The sequence below is a fragment of a genome, unplaced genomic scaffold, assembly GCF_019419815.1.
Source record: "Pyrus x bretschneideri cultivar Hongxiangsu unplaced genomic scaffold, Pyrus_bretschneideri_v1 Contig80, whole genome shotgun sequence".
Lineage (NCBI taxonomy): Eukaryota > Viridiplantae > Streptophyta > Magnoliopsida > Rosales > Rosaceae > Pyrus > Pyrus x bretschneideri.
Genome location: NW_025999821.1, coordinates 1342176 through 1364311, shown reverse-complemented (window position 1 = coordinate 1364311; position 22136 = coordinate 1342176).

The following is a 22136-nucleotide window of genomic DNA, read 5'->3' as shown; positions in this document are numbered from 1 at the left end:
AGACAGTAACAATAGCTTTTAGAAAGGCATTTTTTTTTTTGACAAGAAACGATAGCATAGTCTTTCATTAATCAACACCAAACAATTATAGAGTGTCATTAGGTACATAATTCCAATGACCAATAAATTGATCTGGAATGAATTTGCACAAAACAGACAAATAACAGAAAACCCCTAGTAGACACCTACAAGCACAACCACACAATCGCCAAGCGCACAAGAACTACCAGTACAGATCTATTATAATAAACGATAGCCGCAACAAAGAGATACCAGCAGACACAATGGTCATCACTGAATAGCGAGGCCACAAAAAGTCATCGCGAAAGTGCAAGACCACATCAAAGTCATCGTTAGCAGACGAGACTCACAATACACAACGCACAAAGGCGAAGACCAAATTAACCAAAACACCAGCGCCACTGCGATGCACAAGGGTGAGAGGAACTAAACTACACCGAGAAGGGATCCAATGTACAACTCATAACAAGGGGGAACGAGGCACACATGCCTAGGACACCAACAAATTTCGGACAGTGGGACGCCAGTGTCCACGCACAAGCCAAGTCGAGCCTCAACGAGGCGTACACACCAAGCTCCTAGACCAAGTTGAGCCTCCAGAGCTAAGAGCACCAAAGCCATTGAGGAGGGTGACACCACCATGGAACCGAGTTGACAAGGGGGGATCCAACCCACCTGCAGCACAGATCTAAACCCCACACCAGGAAAGCGAGCCCTAAATCGAAGAAAATCTTGAAAGGGCGTGACCTGAGTCAGGGTATAGGGCATAGATCCATGGATATCTGCACCCAAAATGGTGGGAGAGAAGCAAGGGAGGGGAGAGGAGGAAGGGAGAGGTTGGGAAGGAGGGGTTGGCGTGAGGTGGTGGGAAGAAAACGAGAATGGCAGGGGTGGAGGATGGCTGAGATGGGGAAGAGAGGGGAAGAGGAAGGGAGGAAGAGCTAGGAAAGGGAGGGGAGAGGCTGCCACCGGCCCCTAGCCATAGCCAGAGCCGGCGGCAAAGGGTTTGACGGCTAGGGTTTGGTTGAAAGAAAAGGAAGCTTCGTTATTGCCCTAGAAAGTTGAAGACATGGAGACATAGCTTATAGAAAAGGCTAGAAAGCCTACATAGGGTACATCAGTGAACTATCATTTTGAATTTCATCCAGCTTTGCTAAAATATTTAATAGTGTTAAAAGGTACTAATTAGTCTACTATAGGAACAAAATAAAATAAAAAAGTGGAATCATGGTATTGCATTTCTTAGTAGTTAGTACTAATTAGTGAATTAGCCTTGACAGAGATTTGATATGCAAGTCTGCTGAAAGTGGGCGTCCATGATTCTAATAAGTACTAATTAGCCCAGACATAGATTTGATTTACAAGCTTGCAATAACAAGTTCTCCATTTTGTGCAAATCCCTAACCCCAACTTTCCTTACTATTTAGCCTTCGATTTCTTAGGGCTTCTCTGTTTAGATTTTTATCATCCAATTTGTTAAATTTATTGTTAGTATCACGGTATTACCAGTTTTGTGCTGACTCTGAGCTTCTGCGCACTGCAATTTGTTCAGTCCTCTCCAATTTCATATCGACTGAGTCTCTGGCACTATCTGTAATTCTTTCCCTCTCTCTATCAATGAGCACTGCATTACAGTACTGCAATAATACAATTTCATGGACGACTTGATTATTCCAATAATACAGTTGCATTACTGCGAGTCTGCAATAATACAATTCATCATCACCAATTCAAAGTTGTTTGTTATTGCATTTCTCTTGATTTGGAAAGGTATGACTCCAATTACTTTGTTCTCCAAACCCTTCTTAGCATCTGCATCAACAATTGCAGAACAAAAGTTAACCCAATTGCTAATCCTAGCATTACAGTACTACAAGAATACAATTTCATTGACGTCTTGATTACTGCAATAATACAGTTGCATTACTGCAAGTCTGCAATAATACAAGTTCGATTTGGTTATGACTTATAAGTTCCTAAATGATCCACTTCTCTTTGTCATTTTTCATGGTCGAATTGTTGCTATGTTTTTCTTTTTCCTGTCCTCAAATCAGACGACTTCATTACTGCAATAATACAATTGTATTACTGCAAGTCTGCAATAATACAAGTTCGATTTCGTTATGACTTATAAGTTACTAAATGATCCACTTTTCTTGATCATTTTTCATGGTCGAATGGTTGCTATGTTTTTCGTTTTTTCTCAAATCAGTTTTGTCTTCCAATTGCATTTTTTGACTGCATAGACAATTTGTTACAATGTCATAGTTTTAGGATTGATCTTTATTAGATAATAGCTTTTGGGCTGACATGTTTTTTTTCCAGCGATTTAAGCCATGGTTTTGTGTTATCAAAACCTAATGAGTTATTCCCCTTTTATAGCTGTTATTTGTTAAGTCATTTGTGGTACTACGTGTAATTTCTTGGGGAATGTATTCTTGCAGCCAAAAGCACGATTGTGTGAAAAAGGGAGCGGAAGTAAATGGCATGATGAGCAAATCGAACGGATGGAGAGAATAATTTCATTTTCGTAATCGAAAAATCATAATTCAGGTTTTAATTGTTTTCCTTTTCTGTGATTTCAAATGAACTTGATTTCACATAAATTTGATTTTGTATTTTCTAACTTTAATTAAATAAAGCTGTCTCATAAGTTTGTACTAGCCTCTAAGCATTTTTTCATCACGAGCACTACGCCCCCACTAAAATAGGTTGCTTTAGTTGTTTGCTTATTTGCCCATCCAAAGTTTTTGATTTTGGATGACTAACTCATTTTCCAATGAACTTGTGAGAGGCCAACACCCATCTTTCCTATTATCTTTTTAATAGATACCTTCAACGTGGGTATTTTTTTTTTCCTTTTGATTAGAAGTAGTCGGCACAACTCTGGAACCAAGGAATATGTTACTATAAAAGAACCAAAAGCATCTAACATTTTTACACGTGCTCTTGCGTGTGCGAAACGTCATTATGGTCATTATACGCTCGTAAGTTATATATGTTGAATGCACATATGCTATTTAGAAAGCCCTTTTTATTATCCTCGAAGGTCATGTGCTATCTAATAACTTAAATTTCCTTTCTTTTCCCATATTTTGGGCACAAATAGTTCACAACAATCACACAATTTCCTCAAAATCTTAGCACAATCGGATTTCAACTCAAGGTTTACTGTAGGATTAGACTTAGAAATACAATGTTAAGAGACAATTTATTTTAGTATTGTGTTGAACAACATTGAATGAGAAGTTACTTTGCAGTATTTTTTACTCTTATGCAATAATACATTGGTAAATAAGGGTGTAATAGTAGTACATTTTAAATAAAATAAAAATCATGTATACACTTGTTAATCCAAACCAAGAATAAAAGAAAATTTACTCTCTGTTTGATAGACTACAAAAACATGCATCCATAAGCATGTACCATTGTATGATTCTGTCTTGAGGGTCTAATTTATGAATCTTTGAAAGACACTTCAAACTAATAAGTAAGGCAGCAACATCAACTTTTGGCAATCACATCTTAATATTGGACATTTCATAACAATAATCTGATCTCCACCAGCCACCAATACCATTATTAGAACTTAGAAGCAAGCAACTTGTCTTGCATCTGCATAATATACACAAGGGGATTTGATTCATAACAAAAAGGAAACTCCATGCTACTTATTCTTTTATATATATATATATATATATATATAGTTTGGTGGTTCATAAGAAAATGAAACTCCATGCTTCTTACCCTTACAATATTGTTCTTGATGTTTGATAAAAGAATTGAAAAGCTTAAATAAATAAATAAAAAGCATAAATATGCATGCGTGTGTACGGTACAGGAATAAAGAAACACTGATGGTCTTCTACCTTGGTAGTGGCTAATTTTGCAGTCACATTCATGTGTGTGCAATGCAGTAAAGGTAAGCATCCGCCTTTTTTCCTTCCTGCAAGAAAAGATGGATAAATATAAATAACCATTAACCATGGTCCAGATAAAAGGAAAGATTTAAAATGCAAATATTCAAGCTATATAACTTAATTAAGATGAGAGAAGAATTGAAAGCATTGTCAATAAAAATTACAGAACAATCTAACTAAAAGTACAATAACCTTGAGTAACAGAGGTAGTTTAGCACCTGAATAAAATTGGTAGATTAATGAATATGAGTTCAAACGGGGAGGAAAGCAACAAAACCAATCAAACAATGAATTACCAATAGAATAAAATGACAAATATGAATATCTTACAAAAATGCAAGCAACAAATTACCAATACTCAAACAAAACCTCACTTGAGTGAAATTCAAATTTGGACAAGGTTAGAGAAAAAGGACTTGATGGGTTGGATACATGGAATTGGTGCAGACGGTGCATTCCCTATAATTTATAGATATGATTCAAAAAACATACGAAACAAAGATGGTTAGGGAGATATTAAGGCGATTAGGGGAAACAGACATGGTTAGTTGGAAGAGGCAATTTGCAAACACTAATTACTAGTAAATATTCATAGATGGAAAGCCTTTAGATCTGTATGTGTTCTTTGAAACAGCGTCAAATTTTTATCTAACGTGCGCATGGTTTGGGTCTGCATCTCCAAAGCGAGTCTTTACACAAAGTCCTTGGTATAGTCCAAAAACAACACAATCAAAATCAACGAAGAATGGAACCCAAAAGTAGAATCAGGTAAAATAAAACGCTGGATAAACACTGAAAAATGTAAAAACCATTGTAGAGTCAGAGTGACGAGTATTTATGTTCAATAGTAGAAAAGGAACTTCACCACTTGCCTGATTCTGATTACTTGGATTAACAGATAGGTTGTTCAATGAAAAGTCATGAATAAGCTCGTCTTTGTCAACCTTTTCGTCCACTCCCTACATTAGGTTTGTATATATTTCAAAATCAAAACTCAAGATAGAGGGGAAAAGTAGACAAAAAAATGGATCAACAAAAACAATTAATTCCCAATAATATGAAATCAAACGCCAAAAAATGAATATCTGATAGACTGAGATGAGTCAATTTTTGTGTCATGGAGAAAGATATAACCCAAACGCAATTGCTCATAGCAGTTTCATAAAATGACGCCACATTCATCCTCTCCCCTTGTGAATGGTTTTGCCATTGTCTTTTATCTCTCTCTCTCTCCTCTCCATAACTGCTAACCTTTTAGAGGATAATTATCATTATTTTTTTAAATTTAATTTTCATGTTTTGTTTCAATACGGTTTCTGTTAAGTTCTTTTTTACGTTTTTTTTTTCCCATTTTTCTTTACTTTTTGAAATTTGATTGTGAAGAAAAAAAAATAGGCCTTTTGTTTGGAGATTTTTGAATGTTTCACCATTTTGCAGCTCTCACTTATATATAGACTAGCCTCTTGCCACACGCATACGTGTGACAGCCTATCCCGAATTATTTGTACCATAGGTGCGAAATGACAATTTTGCCCTTGGTGGGTATTTGCCATTTTGGTGTGTTGTTTAGTTGTTTTTGGTGGTTGACTCTACAAGACACACACACACACACCCATACCACACACTTCTGTGACTCTTTCTCTCTCTCTTTTCTCTCGGACTTCATTTCATTTTCCTTACAACTCGTACGGACGAGCTTCCATTCAACCATTTCTGGCACGAATCGTGACCATTGTTGGTGTTTTTGGACTCCCTTCGAGCTCAGGAGTCGATTGGTGGTGTTGGTTGGACATGAAACCCTTGAAAACCTAAGAACCAGGGAACCCCGATTTTGTGCACTGTTCATGCACACGTGATCGTGGGGGTTTTAGAAGTTTCTAAGGTCATAGGAAGCTTTAGAATACTGTCACGAAGCTCAGAGAAGCATTTTGGAAGAAATTGGACGTCGGGAAGGCCCGGAATGGCGAGTTGCAGGTTTGGCCAAAATTTCGTGGTTTCTCCAGCGAGATTCTGTGAATTTAAGGGCTTCAAAGTGGTAAGGTTTTGTTCTACTCGTTATAAGCTTTATTTTGGCACCAATTTCATGGATTTTAGTTGAGTAATGAAGAAGATGTAAAGTTTTGAAAATTTTCCAGTTTCCGGTGAGAATTCGAGTTGCAGACGGCGGCGGACGGCGGCTGCTGGTGAGACTCACCAGAGAAGACAAGGAATATTCCGTCAACTTTGACGGAATATACTAACAGCGTCAGGTATATTTAATGGTATCTTCCATTTTTGGACAAAATATTCCCTAACGCCCTTAGGATTTCCACACATGTGCCAGGCACGTGCCTGCCCGTGGCCAGCGCGTGGGTGGTTGGAAAATTATTTTAAAAATATGGGGATGTTCGTGAGGTGGAGTAGATCATGTTGGTGTATTCACACACCCCATTTGACCATTGTATAAGAAGTTATTACCTAGTTTGGTTATGTGCTTTAAATTGACGTTTTTATAGTTGTTTCGCATAGGTGAGACCCATCCTGAGGACGAGCGCAGTCACTCGAGGCAAGGGGGTTACGACCCTTCCACATATCAGTGAGTGGGCTCTTGGTTTTCCGTATATACCTAAATACTTGTGGTTTTTCCCAAAAAATGAAATGGAATGTTTATATGTTTTAAATGCCATGCATAGCGTTTGCCTATTTATTTATGCATTAGTAGTTGCATATATGTATGTTTGGTGTTGCGGACGCATAGGTAAGTGCCAGGTAAGTTTATAGATTATGATTGTGAATTAGTGGTTATGTGAGATGCATAGAGAGCTCATAAACTGGACCCCCGGTGTCAGTGCTTCTACCCAGAGTAGGGCACAGTCCTTCAAGTGATGTTCACCTCCCGCACCACACACTCATCTTGGATCCAAGTTAGGTCCACAGTCCTATCGTACAGACCACTATAGGTGGTTCCGACTCGTAGGTGACCCGCGATTATTTGTGCAGTCTTCGCGTGATTGTAGCACTTGAGCATATTTATTTACACCCAGTCCTGTCGTAGAGACCACTTTAGTTGGTTCTGACTCGTGTGCAGGTATAGTTAGTGAGTTGGGGATTTGAGCTCTAGATTCAGCTGTACAGGTTACGTTAGGTGACTCCGGCTGACATGTTACTTGCATTGATTGACATTACCTGGGTTACATACATTTTATGTGGAGGCATTTGACATGGCATATTTCTGAACATGTTTTCGATATATGTGTATATTCTATTTTCTGGAAAACTATACATGTTTTACGGCAAGGGGTTAGAACTTTTGATGATGAAATGATTTTGAAAAGCTTTGTTTTTGCACACTCACACTTTCTGTTTTGCGCCCCTCCAGGTTCTAGTTAGAAGCAGCTTTGGTGGTTCACGAGGACTTGACGGTGGTTCTGACAGAACATCACAAATGTAGGATCACCTTTAGGTATGGTATAATTAGTTTTCGTTCTTCTGAACTGCATTTAGATTTTCTGTGCTCTGATTATGTTTATCACACTTAGTCTCACACTAGTGTGTTACTTTAACTAGTTTATTTAGTAATTTGGTTTTTATTTATTCGTACTTTTATTTTTATCTTTTGCTTCTGCACTATGCACATGGTTGTGTCACCCTCACGTGACGGCTAGCACGCCTTGATTCCGGTTGGGGTGTGTCAGTTTGGTATTAGAGCATAGGTTTGGCAGTCCTGCATATTTTTGTGAGTGTTCTAATTATTTTGGTGTCTTCTGTCAGAATTATGCCGCCTTGTAGGGAACCACGTCGCTCAGCTGAGCCTAGTTTCCCCGATGTAGCTCAGTTGAGGGAAGTTATTGCTACTGCTATTCAATCTGCGCTCCGCCCTCCCAGAGGACTCCTCTAGAGACCATGTATAATTTGAAGCTAGATAAGTTTGAGGGCCACGAGGGTTTTGAGGGAGCTAAGCGGTGGCTTGAGCATATTGAAAAGACTTTCTTTTCGAGTGTTGCATAATCAGGGAAATCTTCCTGTTGAAAAGTGGGTAGAGACAACTTCATGGTTCTTGGGTAAGGAATTGTCATCTTGGTGGGAACAGGAGGTCCTTCATTTGACCCCAGAGGAAAAGGCTGACTGGGAAGTGTTTAAGCAGTTGTTTTGGAAAAGGTTTTTACCTCCTGAGTGTTGGAAATGTGCCCTAAAACCAATCATATGATGATACTTTATGGACATTTCACATGTTAAACTAATCTAGTTTAACATTAAGGGCAAACATTATTGTTTGAGCCGTCTCATATAAATGTTATATGCTTAAACGATAAGTCCAAGGAATATGTGATTGGAAGAATGCGATCTAAAGAAGTTAGATTCATGAGACCATTCTTTCGTTGACACATCCTAAACGTTCCTGATCATAGGATTGTCAATTGGGCATTAACAGTCCGTTAAGATCAGTACGTGTTATGTCTTCTCTCAGGGAGAGTGACTAGTCTCAAGTCATTGGTGTGTGTGACATCAAGACAAGTACGTAGGTGCTCAATAGAGAATGAGTTCACTGAACACGATCAACGAAGAGTTTTCATATTCATGTCACATGAGAACTCATGGTTGGGATAATGCAAATTAGTCTTTTGACCTGAGGCATCACAGTTGTCTTGTGGTTAGGTCCTTAATCTTTGATTATGTCAAAGTCACTCCATCATGAGGGTGTCCATGGCATCGTTGGGGTTAAGCCACTTAGCCATGGAGGCAAGTGAATGAGCAACAAGGGATCTCTAACCTTCAAACTGTTTGAGGGAGAATACTCTATGATATGATTTAGAATCTCTGGCCAGAGTATGAATGAGATGTTGGAATGCGTTCCAGATCACATTCAAGGTAATCATATAAGTACAAGATTCACATTGGATAGTAGACATGAATAAACTATCAAACCAAACAATGTGGTCAAGAGTATTGTATTAGAGAAAGACCGTATTGCATTTGTAATCCTAAATTGAATAGGTTCTCCACCTCTTCTGATTAGCTTGGGTAACCATGACATGCTGCTAGGCGTCAACCATGGTTTGTGGAAGCCCTAAAAGTGTTTTATCACTAACGGGAGAATTGAAAGTAAGTTTCAATTCACAATCGATTAGAAAGAGTTTTAATCGCCCACCGCCTCGCTAAAAGGAACCTAATGGATCGTTCACCGAGTAAGGTAGAGTTTGAAGAAACAACGGAGATGAGTAAGAATAATTAAATGGTTTAATTATTTATCTAAGGCTAGGATTAATTAATATGTTAATTAATCAAACGAATAAGTTCGTTAAAGACCTCGGGTTAGTTTTGGGCCGCAAGGCCCAATGGGATTTGAATGTCAAGCCCATTAACTCAAGTTGTATGACAACTTGAATAAAACAAAGGGCTTGAAAGCCCAATAAACCTATAGGCCGGCCATGTGTAAAAGAATAGGGCTTTTGGTCCATTAGGTCACTTATTTGAAGGAACTATATAAAGGACTTTATAGCCTAAAATTTACTAAGGGTTATTTTTGGGGGAAAGGATGAGAACACAAGCTCTCCTTTCTCTCTAAAATTTCGGCCAACCTTGGAGGGATCATCTAGCAATCAAACTCCTCCAAGGTCACTCATTTCTTCTTCATTATGCCTTGGTGATGAATAATTAGAGGTTCTCAATTTTGGGAACTTGGAGAAACCTTTTCATCCATCCAAATCCATGGATCTAAGATGCAAGGAATGAAGGCCCTCTCTTTGGGTGATTAGCCTTTGCTTATGCAAAGAGGAATCTACAAAGGTATTGATTTCTCAACTCACTTTGTTTTGAGTTGAGTCTTGGTTCACCTATCTACTAGGCTTTGAATTTCATGGGTAAATGTTTTGTTTTTAAGTGCATACAAGCATGATTCCGCCTTTAATTGTTAATTGCATGCTATTGATGTTGCTTAAATGAACATGTTTTTCACAAATCTTCCTTCACTGAGTACATTGATCGTAAGAAGCAATAATTTACCGAGTTGAGGCAAGGGAAGTTGACGGCGAATGAATATTATAGGAGGTTCACTGATTTATCTTGATATTTTCCAGAGGTTGCTGCCAATCCGGGTGAAATGCTTCATCGTTTCAGATTGGGTACTAAGAAGTGGCGTTTTATGGCGACCACTACTCCTTGCGACTCTTATCAGGAGTTCTATGAGATTTTGTTGAGGATTGAGGATTCTGAGAACATGGCTAGTGAAAGTGAGGAAGAAGAAAAAGATGGTAATCAAAGGAAAGACGATAAAGGCAAAGGTCAAGCATCTCAAGGACCTCGCAAGACCCAGAGTTTTAAGTGGAGTGGAGCCAGTTCCAGTTCTTCCAACGGAGGTTTTAGTGCCACAGGTCAAGGAAGAGGTGGTAGATTTTCTGGGGGTCCTAGAAACCAGAGATAAGGTGATACTGGTAGAGGAAGAGCTTCGTTGTGCCGCAGGTGTAACAATCGGCATTTTGGAGAGTGCATGAGAGGCAGCAGTGGTTGTTTCACTTGTGGGCAAATGGGACATAGAGCTGCAAATTGTCCCCAGAGTCAGTAGAGGCCCCAGTAGTCTTTCTTACCACCACCTGCGCCGATCCAGCAAGTCCAGGGCCTGGTAGTTATGGTCAGATGGGTCGTGGTGGTGTCTACTATTATTAAGGTGATGTTGTTCCTTATGCTCTAGGGCAATATCTGTATCCCTAAGATCCTTATTCTCAGAGTGGGTATCCTCAGTACTCCGGAGGTTATATGCCGTATCCTCTCGTTCCAGCGGGTGGATCTCAGTGGTACCAGGGAGGACAGCCTCAGCAGGGAAAGATTGCTACTAGTAGTGTGAGATCTTCAAGGCAGTCTGGTTAGCCTAGTCAAGGGCGTAATGTGCAGGGTCAAGGTGGTCAGACTAGTAGAGGTCGTGGTGAACGACAACAAACCCAGGGGTGCATCCACAATATTTCTCTACAGGATGCTCAGAATAATCCAGACTTGATCATGGGTACGTTAAATATCCTTGGTTATTTTACTAGATTATTGATTGATTGTGGTGCGACACATTCTGTTATTTCTCATACATTTGCTTAAGTGACGCAACCTCACCCTACACCTCTAGGGTATGATTTAGAGTTTGCTATGCCTAGAGGGGAGATATGTTATGTTGATTGTGTGTATCTAGGATGTCCAGTGATGGTGGAGGATGTTGTTATGCCAACTAACCTCATTCCGTTAGATATTGTTGATTTTGATGTGATTTTGGGCACATATTGGTTGCATTTTAATCGTGCCAATATTGATTGCTACGGGAAAACAGTTACCTTCCATCGTCTTGGATTACCTGTAGTTACTTTTGTGGGTGAGCAGAATGGGGTGAGACATGGTGTTATTTCTGCTGTGCGAGCAAAAAGGTTGTTATCCAAAGGGTGCCAGGGATATTTAGCTTATGTAGTGTTAAATGATGTTGCTCCTAGTAGCGTGGAGGACATGAGAGTAGTCAGGCATTTTCCTGATGTATTCCCTGATGATTTACCTGAATTACCACCAGACCGAGATGTGGAGTTTACCATTGATTTGCTTCCAGGTACTAACCCTATATCCCTGACTCCTTATCGAATGGCTCCTGTTGAGTTAAGGGAATTGAAAATCCAATTGCAGGAATTAGTGGATAAAGGTTTTATTTAGCCTAGTACTTCACCCTGGGGAGCTCCAGTGTTGTTTGTGAGGAAGAAAGACAGGACTTTGAGGCTATGCAATGATTACCGGCAATTGAATCGGGTAACAATTAAAAATCGTTATCCATTGCCGCGTATAGATGATTTGTTTAATCAGCTTCGAGGTGCTTGTGTATTTTCCAAGATTGATTTGAGGTTTGGTTATTATCAGTTAAAGATCAGTAGTGATGATGTCCCTAAGACAGCTTTCAGAACTCGTTATGGTCATTATGAATTTCTGGTAATGCCATTTGGATTGACGAATGCACCAGCAACTTTTATGGATTTGATGAACCGAGTATTCCAGCCATATTTGGATAGGTTTGTCATTGTCTTTATTGATGATATCCTGGTAAACTCTAAGTCTAAATCTGAGCATGTTCGACATCTTACTTTGGTGTTGAAAAGGATGAGGGAACACCAACTATATGCTAAGTTTAGCAAGTGCCAATTTTGTTAGATCAAGTGGCATTTTTGGGACACGTCATATCTGCTCAAGGTATTTTGGTGGATCCTCAAAAGGTAGCAGCAGTGGAGAATTGGGAGCAGCCACAGACAGTCACTGAGGTGAGGAGTTTTCTTGGCTTAGCAGGATATTACCGACGGTTTGTAAAGGATTTTTTCATGATTGCTTTACCACTGACGAGGTTAACGAGGAAGGATGTTAAATTTGAGTGGGATGATAATTGTGAGCAGAGTTTCCAGCAATTGAAGTATTGTCTCACTCATGCACCTGTTTTGGCACTCCCGGATGATAGTGGTAATTTCGAAGTCTACAGTGATGCTTCCTTAAATGGTCTGGGAGGTGTGCTGATGCAACATGGTAGGGTGATTGCTTATGCTTCACGACAATTAAAGCCTCATGAGTTGAATCACCCTACGCATGATTTGGAGTTAGCGGCCATTATCTTTGCTTTGAAGATGTGGAGACATTATCTTTATAGGGAAAAATGTAAGATATTTATGGATCATAAGAGTCTTCAATATCTTTTCACTCAGAAAGACCTTAATCTTCGTCAGCAGAGATGGTTGGAACTGCTTAGTGATTATGATTGCATGATTGATTATCACCCTAGTCGTGCGAATATGGTAGCTGATGGATTTAGCAAAAAATCTCAAGGCCGTATTAACACGTTGTACGCTAGTCGTGTTCCTCTTCTAGCAGACTTGAGATCAACTAGAGTGAGGTTAGAGGTAGAAGATCAGGAGGTAGCGTTACTTGCTAATTTTCAAGTTAGGCCGATTTTAATTGATCGTGTACTTGAAGCCCAGATGGTTGATGAAGAAACCCAGGAAATAATTCAAGCGAAGAATCAGGGGAAAAAGGAAGACTTCAGAGTTCGAGAATCGGATGGCATGCTTATGCAGAAGAGTAGAATGTTTGTGGCAAATAATTTGGAATTAAAGAAAGCAATTCTTGATGAAACGCATATCTTAGCTTATGCGATGCATCCTGGAGGTGCTAAAATGTATCATACCATTCGACCATTCTATTATTGGCCAGGTATGAAAAGAGAGATAGCTGAGTATGTGAGCAGGTGTGCCATTTGCCAACAGGTTAAAGCTAAAAGGAAGAAGCCGTTTGGGTTGCTGCAGCCGCTTCCCATTCAAGAGTGGAAATGGGAAAATATTACTATGGATTTTGTGTACAAGCTTCCACGTACACATAATGGTTTTGACGACATTTGGGTAATAGTTGATCAGCTTACTAAGTCAGCGCATTTATTCCAGTGAGGGAAAAGTATTCTTTGGGCCAATTAGCTAAATTATTCATATCGAAGATTGTGAAGTACCATGGTGTTCTAGTGAGTATTGTCTCGGATCGTGATCCAAGATTTACTTCTAAATTTTGGGTGGCTTTTTAGGAAGCTGTGGGTATGAGATTACTCTACAGTATGGCATATCATCCTCAAACAGACGGACAATCAGAGAGGACCATTCAGATGTTGGAGGATATGTTGAGATCTTCGGTGTTGCAGTTTGGCGACATTTGGCATAAGCGGTTGGATTTAATGGAATTTACCTACAACAACAGCTTTCATTCGAGTATCGGCATGCCACCATTTGAGGCACTATATGGTAAATCTTGTCGTACACCCTTATGTTGGTCAGAGGTCGAAGAAAGACTTATGGTGGGCCCCGAGATTATAGACGAGACTACTCAAAATGTTCAGGTAATTAAGTCTAACTTGAAAGCGGCCCAAGATTGATAAAAGAGCTTAACGGACAGGCATGCCACTGACAAGGTGTATAAAGTTGGTGATTGGGTGTTTCTGAAGCTTTCACCATGGAGAGGTGTAGTACGGTTCGGAAAGAAAGGTAAGTTAAGTCCCAGGTATATCGGACCATATATGATCACCGAGCGAGTTGGTGAAGTGGCTTACAGGTTGGAGTTGCCTTCTGAGCTGGCTAAAGTGCATAATGTTTTTCATGTGTCTATGCTTTGTCATTACGTTGCGGATCCGTCACATGTGATACCTCCTCAACCATTGGAAATTAACCCGGATTTGACATATGACGAGGAACCAGTAACGATTCTGGATTGGAAGGAAAAGGTTCTGAGGATTAGTGAAAGTTTTGTGGAGGAATCACTCAGCAGAAGAGGCTACTTGAGAGACGGAAGACTGGATGAGAGATTTGTATCCTCGGTTGTTATATGGTTACTAGTGGTTAGTTTGAGTTGTTATGAATTTCGGGACAAAATTTTCTTAAGAGGGGTAGGTTGTGACAGCCCATCTCGAATTATTTGTACTGTAGGTGTGAAATGCTGATTTTGCCCTTGGTGGGTATTTGCCATTTTGGTGTGTTGTTTAGTTGTTTTTGGTGGTTGACTCTACAAGACACACACACACACACCCATACAACACACTCCCGTGACTATCTCGGACTTCATTCCATTTTCCTTACAACTCGTACGGACGAGCTTCCGTTCAACCATTTCTGGCACGAATTGCGACCATTGTTGGTGTTTTTGAACTCCCTTCAAGCTCAGGAGTCGATTAGTGGTGTTGGTTAGACATGAAACCCTCGAAAACCTAGGAACCCCAATTTTGTGCACTGTTCATGCACATGTGATTGTGGGGGTTTTAGAAGTTTCTAAGGTCATAGGAAGCTTTAGAATACTTTCACGAAGCTCGGAGAAGCATTTTGAAAGAAATTGGATGTCGGGAAGGCCTGTAGTGGCGAGTTGCAGGTTTGGCCGGAATTTCGTGGTTTCTCTAGCGAGATTTCGTGAATTTACGGGCTTCAAATGGTAAGGTTTTGTTCTACTCATTGTAAGCTTTATTTTGGTACCAATTTCATGGATTTTAGTTGAGTAATGAAGAAGATATGAAATTTTGAAAATTTTCCAGTTTCCGGTAAGAATTCGAGTTACATACGGCGGCGGACGGCGGTGGCTGGCAAGACTCATCGAAGAAGACAAGGAATATTCCGTCAACTTTGACGGAATATACTAATGGCGTTACTAACGGTGTCAGGTATATTCCATTTTTGGACGGAATATTCCCTAACCCTGTTAGGGTTTCCACACGTGTGCCAGGCACATGCCCGCGCATGGCCAGCACGTCTGGACATGCCTTGGCCAGTGCGTGGGTGGTCAGGAAATTATTTTTAAAATGTGGGGATGTTCGTGAGGTTGGGTAGATCATGTTGGTGTATTCACACACCCCATTTGACCATTGTATGAGAAGTTATTACCTAGTTTGGTTATGTGCTTTAAATTGACATTTTTATAGTTGTTTCGCATAGGAGAGACCCATCCTAAGGACGAGCATAGTCACTCGAGGCAAGAGGGTTACGACCTTTACATATATCAGTGAGTGGGCTTTTGGTTTTCAGTATATACCTATATACTTGTGGTTTTTCCCAGAAAATGAAATGGAATGTTTATATGTTTTAAATGCCATGCATTGCGTTTGCCTATTTATTTATGCATTAGTAGTTGTATATATGTATGTTTGGTGCTGCGGACGCATAGGTAAGTGCCAGGTAAATTTATAGATTATGATTGTGAATTAGTGGTTATGTGAGATGCATAGAGAGCTCATAACCTGCACCCCCAATGTTAGTGTTCCCGCCCAGAGTAGGGCACAGTCCTTCACGTGATGTTCACCTCCCGCACCACACGCTCATCTTGGATCCAAGGTAGGTGCACAGTCCTATCATACAGACCACTATAGGTGGTTCCGACTCGTAAGTGACCCACGATTATTCGCCAGTCTTCACGTGATCGTAGCACTTGAGCGTATTTTTTTACACCCAATCATGTCGTACAGACCACTTTAGGTGGTTCCGACTCGTGTGCAGGTATAGTTAGTGAGTTGGGGATTTGAGCTCTAGATTCAACCGTACAGGTCACGTTAGGTGACTCTAGCTGACATGTTACTTGCATTGATTGACATTACCTGGGTTACTTACATTTTATGTGGAAGCATTCGACATGGCATATTTCTGAACATGTTTTTGATATATGTGTATATTCTATTTTCTGGGAAACTATATAGGTTTTATGGCAAGAGGTTAGAACTTTTGATAATGAAATGATTTTGAAAAGTTTTGTTTTTGCCCACTCACACTTTTTGTTTTGCACCCCTCTAGGTTCTAGTTTGAAGCAGCTTTGGTTGTTCACGAGGTCTTGACAATGGTTCTGACAAAACATCACAAATGTAGGATCACCTTTAGGTGTGGTGTAATTAGTTTTCGTTCTTCTAGACTACACTTAGATTTTCTGTGCTCTGATTATGTTTATCACACTTAGTCTCACACTAGTGTGTTACTTTAACTAGTTTATTTAGTAATTTGGTTTTTATTTATTCGTAATTTTATTTTTATCTTTTGCGTCCGCACTGTGCACATGGCTACGTCACTCTCACGTGACGACTAACACGCCTTGATTCCGGTTGGAGTGTGTCATACGTGTGTGGCAATTGGCCTTTTTTATATTTTTTTGTATTTAAATAATTAATTTCCATATTTTAATAAAAAATATTTAGAAAAAAAAAAAAAGAAGAAATGAATTAAGGACATGAAACCACCCACTAACGTGGGAGGTTTTGTTTTTTTTTTTTTTCCTTTCTATAATTTTAAATATTAAATGCATTCAAAATAAAAATATGGTTAAATACTTTAGCTTCTTTTGGTTCAATTGTAATTTATGAAATTCTTAAAGGGTAATTTATGGTATTTTGAATGTTTCACCATTTTATGATGCTCACTTTATATATATAGATATAGATATAGATATAGATAATGCAAATTGTGAATTAGGTAGTCAAATGGTCTACAACTGTTTTAATTCCATTATGTTGCAAGCTAGCAAAGTAGGACTACAATTGTGTAGACCAATTGATTTAATGTATGTGCGATGAAAAATAAATGGAAAAAAACCGTTTGCACACTTGGAGCATGGTTTCATAATCTAGCCTCCTTGCACCTGTACCACCCCTTTTCTCTTTTATTTTTTTTTTAAAGAAAACTAATTAAAATGGTTTGAAAACTTTGCGTTTTAACGATAAGGACAAAATAAAGGGTAAAGTAATAGTATCAAGATTGACTTTTTAGTGTAAAAATGTGATTTTTTCGTTAAAGTAAATAGTACTTTGAGTTTTTCGTTAAAATTTCTTTTTATAATTCATAAACAAAAAAAATGGCTAAAATGAAATAAAAATTTGTAATTAGTATCATCCTGGAAAATAATAGAGTTCATAGGAAGCAACACAATTAATAAATCCGAGTAGTTTTACGATATCCTCCCTTAGAAAAACACAGTGGAATTCTAATGAAAATCCGATTGCCTCACCTCTCGCGCCCATCAATTCCCTCCAAATCCACGGCAATAGGCACGGCTCAACGCCAACCCACTTGGGAATCCAAATACCCTTTTGTAGTTATCTTTTTTTTTTTTTTTTTTTTTTGGAAAGTGGGATCCGAAAGGATCGCCAACGAGGAGCTTTTATTAAAACAAGCACACACTTATAAACAAAATAAATGACACACCCCGACCCGAAATGTCCACTAGGACTCCGAAATCGAACTGTGCTGGCCGACACCTAGAAGGTGAAGAAGCCATAAAGTATAGTGATGTGAAAAGTGTGAATAAATTTAAACCTAAAGGTGCCTAAAGACAAGAGTGCACTGTGAGCGGGAATGAACCCATTTCACATGCGACGTCAGAGCATAAGTAAAGTACAGTAGTGTAGGGTGAGAATTATACCATCGATGGTAATCGTCCACACCAAGATTTGCCAATAATCCTCATCGGTACGAAAGTTCTGCTACTAGAACTTGAAGGGGCGCAAAATAGAAAACGTGAATGGGCAAAAATAAAGCTTTTTAAAACCATTTCTCTTTCCAAAAATAATAACCCCTCACCGTAAAACCCGTATAATTCCCCAGAAAATAATAATACATACGTAGATAGAAATCATACTCGAGAGTACGAAAAACCATGTATGTGCCATGTCAAGTATCTCAGCAATAAAATAAGTAAGCCAGGTGAAATAAATCAATTTAAAATGATATGTCAACCAGAATCACCTAACGTGACCTGTACGGCTTAACCCATAGTTCATCTACCAATTCCTGCACACGAGTTAGAACCACCTATGGTGGTCTGTATGACAGGCTAGGTGTAAATAAATACGCTCAAGTGCTACGATCACGTGAAGGCTGTGCAAAGCATTGCAAGTCACCTACGAGTTGGAACCACCTATGTGGTATGTATAACAGGTTGCCACCTGCCTTGGATCCAAGGTGAGCATGTGGTGTGGGAGGTGAACAATCACGTGAAGGTTAGGCCCTGGCCACAAGCAGAGCTGTAACACCGAGGTGCAAGATATTAATCACTAAATGCAACTCATCATAATCATACACACTACCATCACTACCGTCAATATATACTCACCTGAAGCTTACCTAAGCATCCGCAGCTTCAAGCAACAATATACATAACTATACCAACGCATATTCTAAACTATAAAACAATTAACATGGCATCTAAAACGTAAATCCATTTCAAACCATTTCTGGGAAAATGTAAAGCATGTATATATATGCGTATATAAAAACCAAAAGCCCACTCACAGATCATCTCGCCGAGTCGAACCCGCCTTGCGGGTTTCGAAGATCCTTGCAATGCGCTTCACCTAGAAACAAAAACCATTATATAATTATGAATAACATATTAACGTATAAACGAGTTTTCCAGATTTGTTTTTGTGTTTTTCCCCTAAATTTAGGAGCTTATTTCAAGCTCAATTTTCAACCAAATTCAATGATTCAAAAGCCAACTAGAAGCTAGAAATGTGGGGAACATGTTTGTACCAGTTTGAAGTCAAATAATGGTCGGAATTGACCAGGGAAATGGTTAGAAAGTGGCCAAATGGCCACGGGTCCAAGTTTTCCAGACTCTGAGGAAATTTCATCCCAACTTCCAGAGCTAATTTCTAGCTCGATTCTCAATCAAATTTGATGATTCAAGAGCCATATTAAAGCTAGAATTGTAGAGAACAAGTCCATACCAAAATGAAGCCGAGTTTATGTCTGGAAAATGGCCTAAAGATGGTCAAATGGTCACGACCAAAATTTCCAGAAATCTGGAAATTTCTTCCCGACTTTCATAACTAATTTCTAGTTCGATACTTAACCAAACTTGATGATTCAAAAACCATTTTGAAGTTAGAAATGTAGAGAAGAGATTCATGCCCTTAGGAAGCCCAATGGAGCTTGGAGTTGGCCGGAAAAATGAGTTGAAAGTGACCAAATGGTCATGTTTCCTTTGTTGGAACATTGGGGAATCTCCCCTCTCAAGATTTCTGTGCTATTTCGTTCATTCAAAACATGAACACATGATCAATATCAAACCATGGGAATCAAATGAAGGTTCTAGGATTTCCCGAGGCTTACCTAAGCCGTGAATGGCGAGATCTGCTAGAAATGATGATGGTCACAATGCCTCTGCACAATGAGGTAATGAATGAACTTTGGAAATGTTTTCCTTCGTTGCTGGGTTTATAAAGCTCATAGAGGTGGTGAGGTGAAGGTGACTTGGCCGTGAGACTCACTGGAGTACAGTGAAAATGCTCTCGGGAAAGAAAGAGAGTTGCATAAATGAGAGGGTTTGAGAGGAAGAGTTTAAGAGCAATTCCACCCCTAAAGACTTTGCGCTAGCACCCAGCGCATTTATCCACTCAGTGAACAGTGATAGACCTCAATGAACAGTAATAGGCCAAGCATCTCCACCCCTAAAAAAAAATAGCCTAGTCAATTTTATTAAAATATTATTATTATTTATTATAAAATAATAAAATAATAATTGTATTAAAAAAAAAAGAAATAAGTCAGAACCTTTCCACTAACCCTCTATACTCTTCCTCTACATCCCCAACCGGTTCTCTCTTTCTCTCTCTCTCTCTATTTTCTCTCCCTCTTTCTCTTTTCCAGCTCACTCCCGTGAGCTCTCTTTCTCCTTCCTCTTCAAAACCTTCAACAAATCAAACACAAAATATTATTTTTGTAATCCCTGGAGCTCAAGGAACCCAACCATGGCCTTGCATGCGGCATCATTGCATGTTGCGAGATCCTACCATTAAAGCCGAGAGCTTGAGCTCTCAATCTCTAACCCAGGTGATGTTTCTATCACTGTATTGTGTTCTTGAGCTTTAAATCTTGTTGTGTTGCAATTTTTGTGGTTAATTTGAGGGCTTAATTCCCTGCATGTGATTCCGACAAAGGAAAACGGACAACTCCGACGAGTTCAAGGTCCAATCTCAGTGAAATCTCTTGCATTTCACCTGGGTAAGTTCTCAATCCTATTCTTATGGTTTCTAACATATAAATCGTGTTGGAAACCTTTGTGTTGATGCAAACTTGCTGTCGGTGCATTTTTTTCAGATTTTCCGTCGAACTCGGGCCATCACTTTCAAGCCATTTGCCTTCTCCCTCCGTCGCTCCTTCCATCCCTGACGTCAGCATGGCGTCATACGGGCCGGTCCCAAGGTCTGTCAATTTTAGGCTAGCTAGGAGACCAGCTTGGGCTGGGTGCCAAGTAATCCCATGGGCTGGAGAGACTTCCCTAGGTGCCGGGCCATTTTTTTGGCTGTGTGCCAGCCTAACCCACCCCAGGTGGAAGTGCTCTAAAGAGTAAAAGAGAGTCGGGAGAAGAGAAAGCTGAGAGACTGAAGGGAAAAGGTGATGCGGTAGCCATCTAGTGGAGGAGTGAGATGGGGAGATTCAAAAAAAAAAATGAGGTAGAAATCTCTCGAAGGAGAGGGAGACACGGGATAGGGGAAAGGAATGTGGAGTCCTACGTGGGTGGGTCCCATCGGACAAAAACTCCCAAAAGAAAATGTTAAAATAACAGAAAGTCAATTACCTAAAATAGCAAAATTACTAAAATTCCCTTCAACTTCGTGCTCTTGTAAAATCTCCGTCGTAACTCCAAATTCAATTCTGCTTGCGCCTATGCGTTTGTACTGTCAAGTACTACTAGGATACGCTAAAAGAATAGGTCCTACATCTCTCTAACCGATAATTAACAGAAGTCAAAATCTTTGCCTCTAAGGGCATTTTCGTAAAATCACACCTTTAAAAATTTATAAAAATGTAAAATTAAGGACGGGTCGTCACAACAAAGGCCCAATTTATTCCTAGAAACAAACAAAGAACGGGCCTAAAACCAAAGAATACACAAAAATGAGCCCAAAAACAGTGAAGCCCAAACAAAAACGAACATTCGAGAAACATCCACTGTGCTTTCCACCGCCAATCCGAGAAGTAGCTAGCCATCCAATCCTCTGTCCACCGTCGATCATCACCTCCACGGACGCCACCTGCACACAATCATCAATACGAGATAGTCAGCGAGAGAGAAGCCCACCAACAAATCCAAAAAGCACTTATTCCGAAAGGATAAAAAAAACCCTAAATTGACTTACAAGAAAGCACTTATTCCCTCTCAAGAGTATTAATACTATTGGGCTTCCATTTGAACTTACAAGAAAGCAGTTTCTAATGAAACTAAGTTTCTCTATCACCATAAACAAATGTCAATATCAGACAATACCACATGTAGGTATTTACCTTCCGGATTACGTCTTCAGTCATGCACAATTATTTGTGGCTTTATCGAGGAGGTCTCATAGTCATCTACAACCGTGTTAGTAAAAAATGGCTCCATAGTGGGCCAACAAGGTGTATTTACATGAAATGCAATATACAAAGAAATCTTGCTTCATTGCAGCTAATTATGGTGGTTCCTAATAGGTAACAACTTTATTAACAATAACCTTTCAGTATATTTTTGTTCACCAATCAATTAACTATTTTTATTTGATTTTTAATTTTCTCACTATTGTTTGTGGATTGGCAATGAAAATTTGAAGCATCAATCATGAACAAATGGGTGGAAATTGCAACGTTGATGTACAATGACATATAGACTTTGTGGGTACTGTGAATAATGTAAATCTTTGTTATGTAGCCTTTATATTATTTTGGTACCAGTACTTAA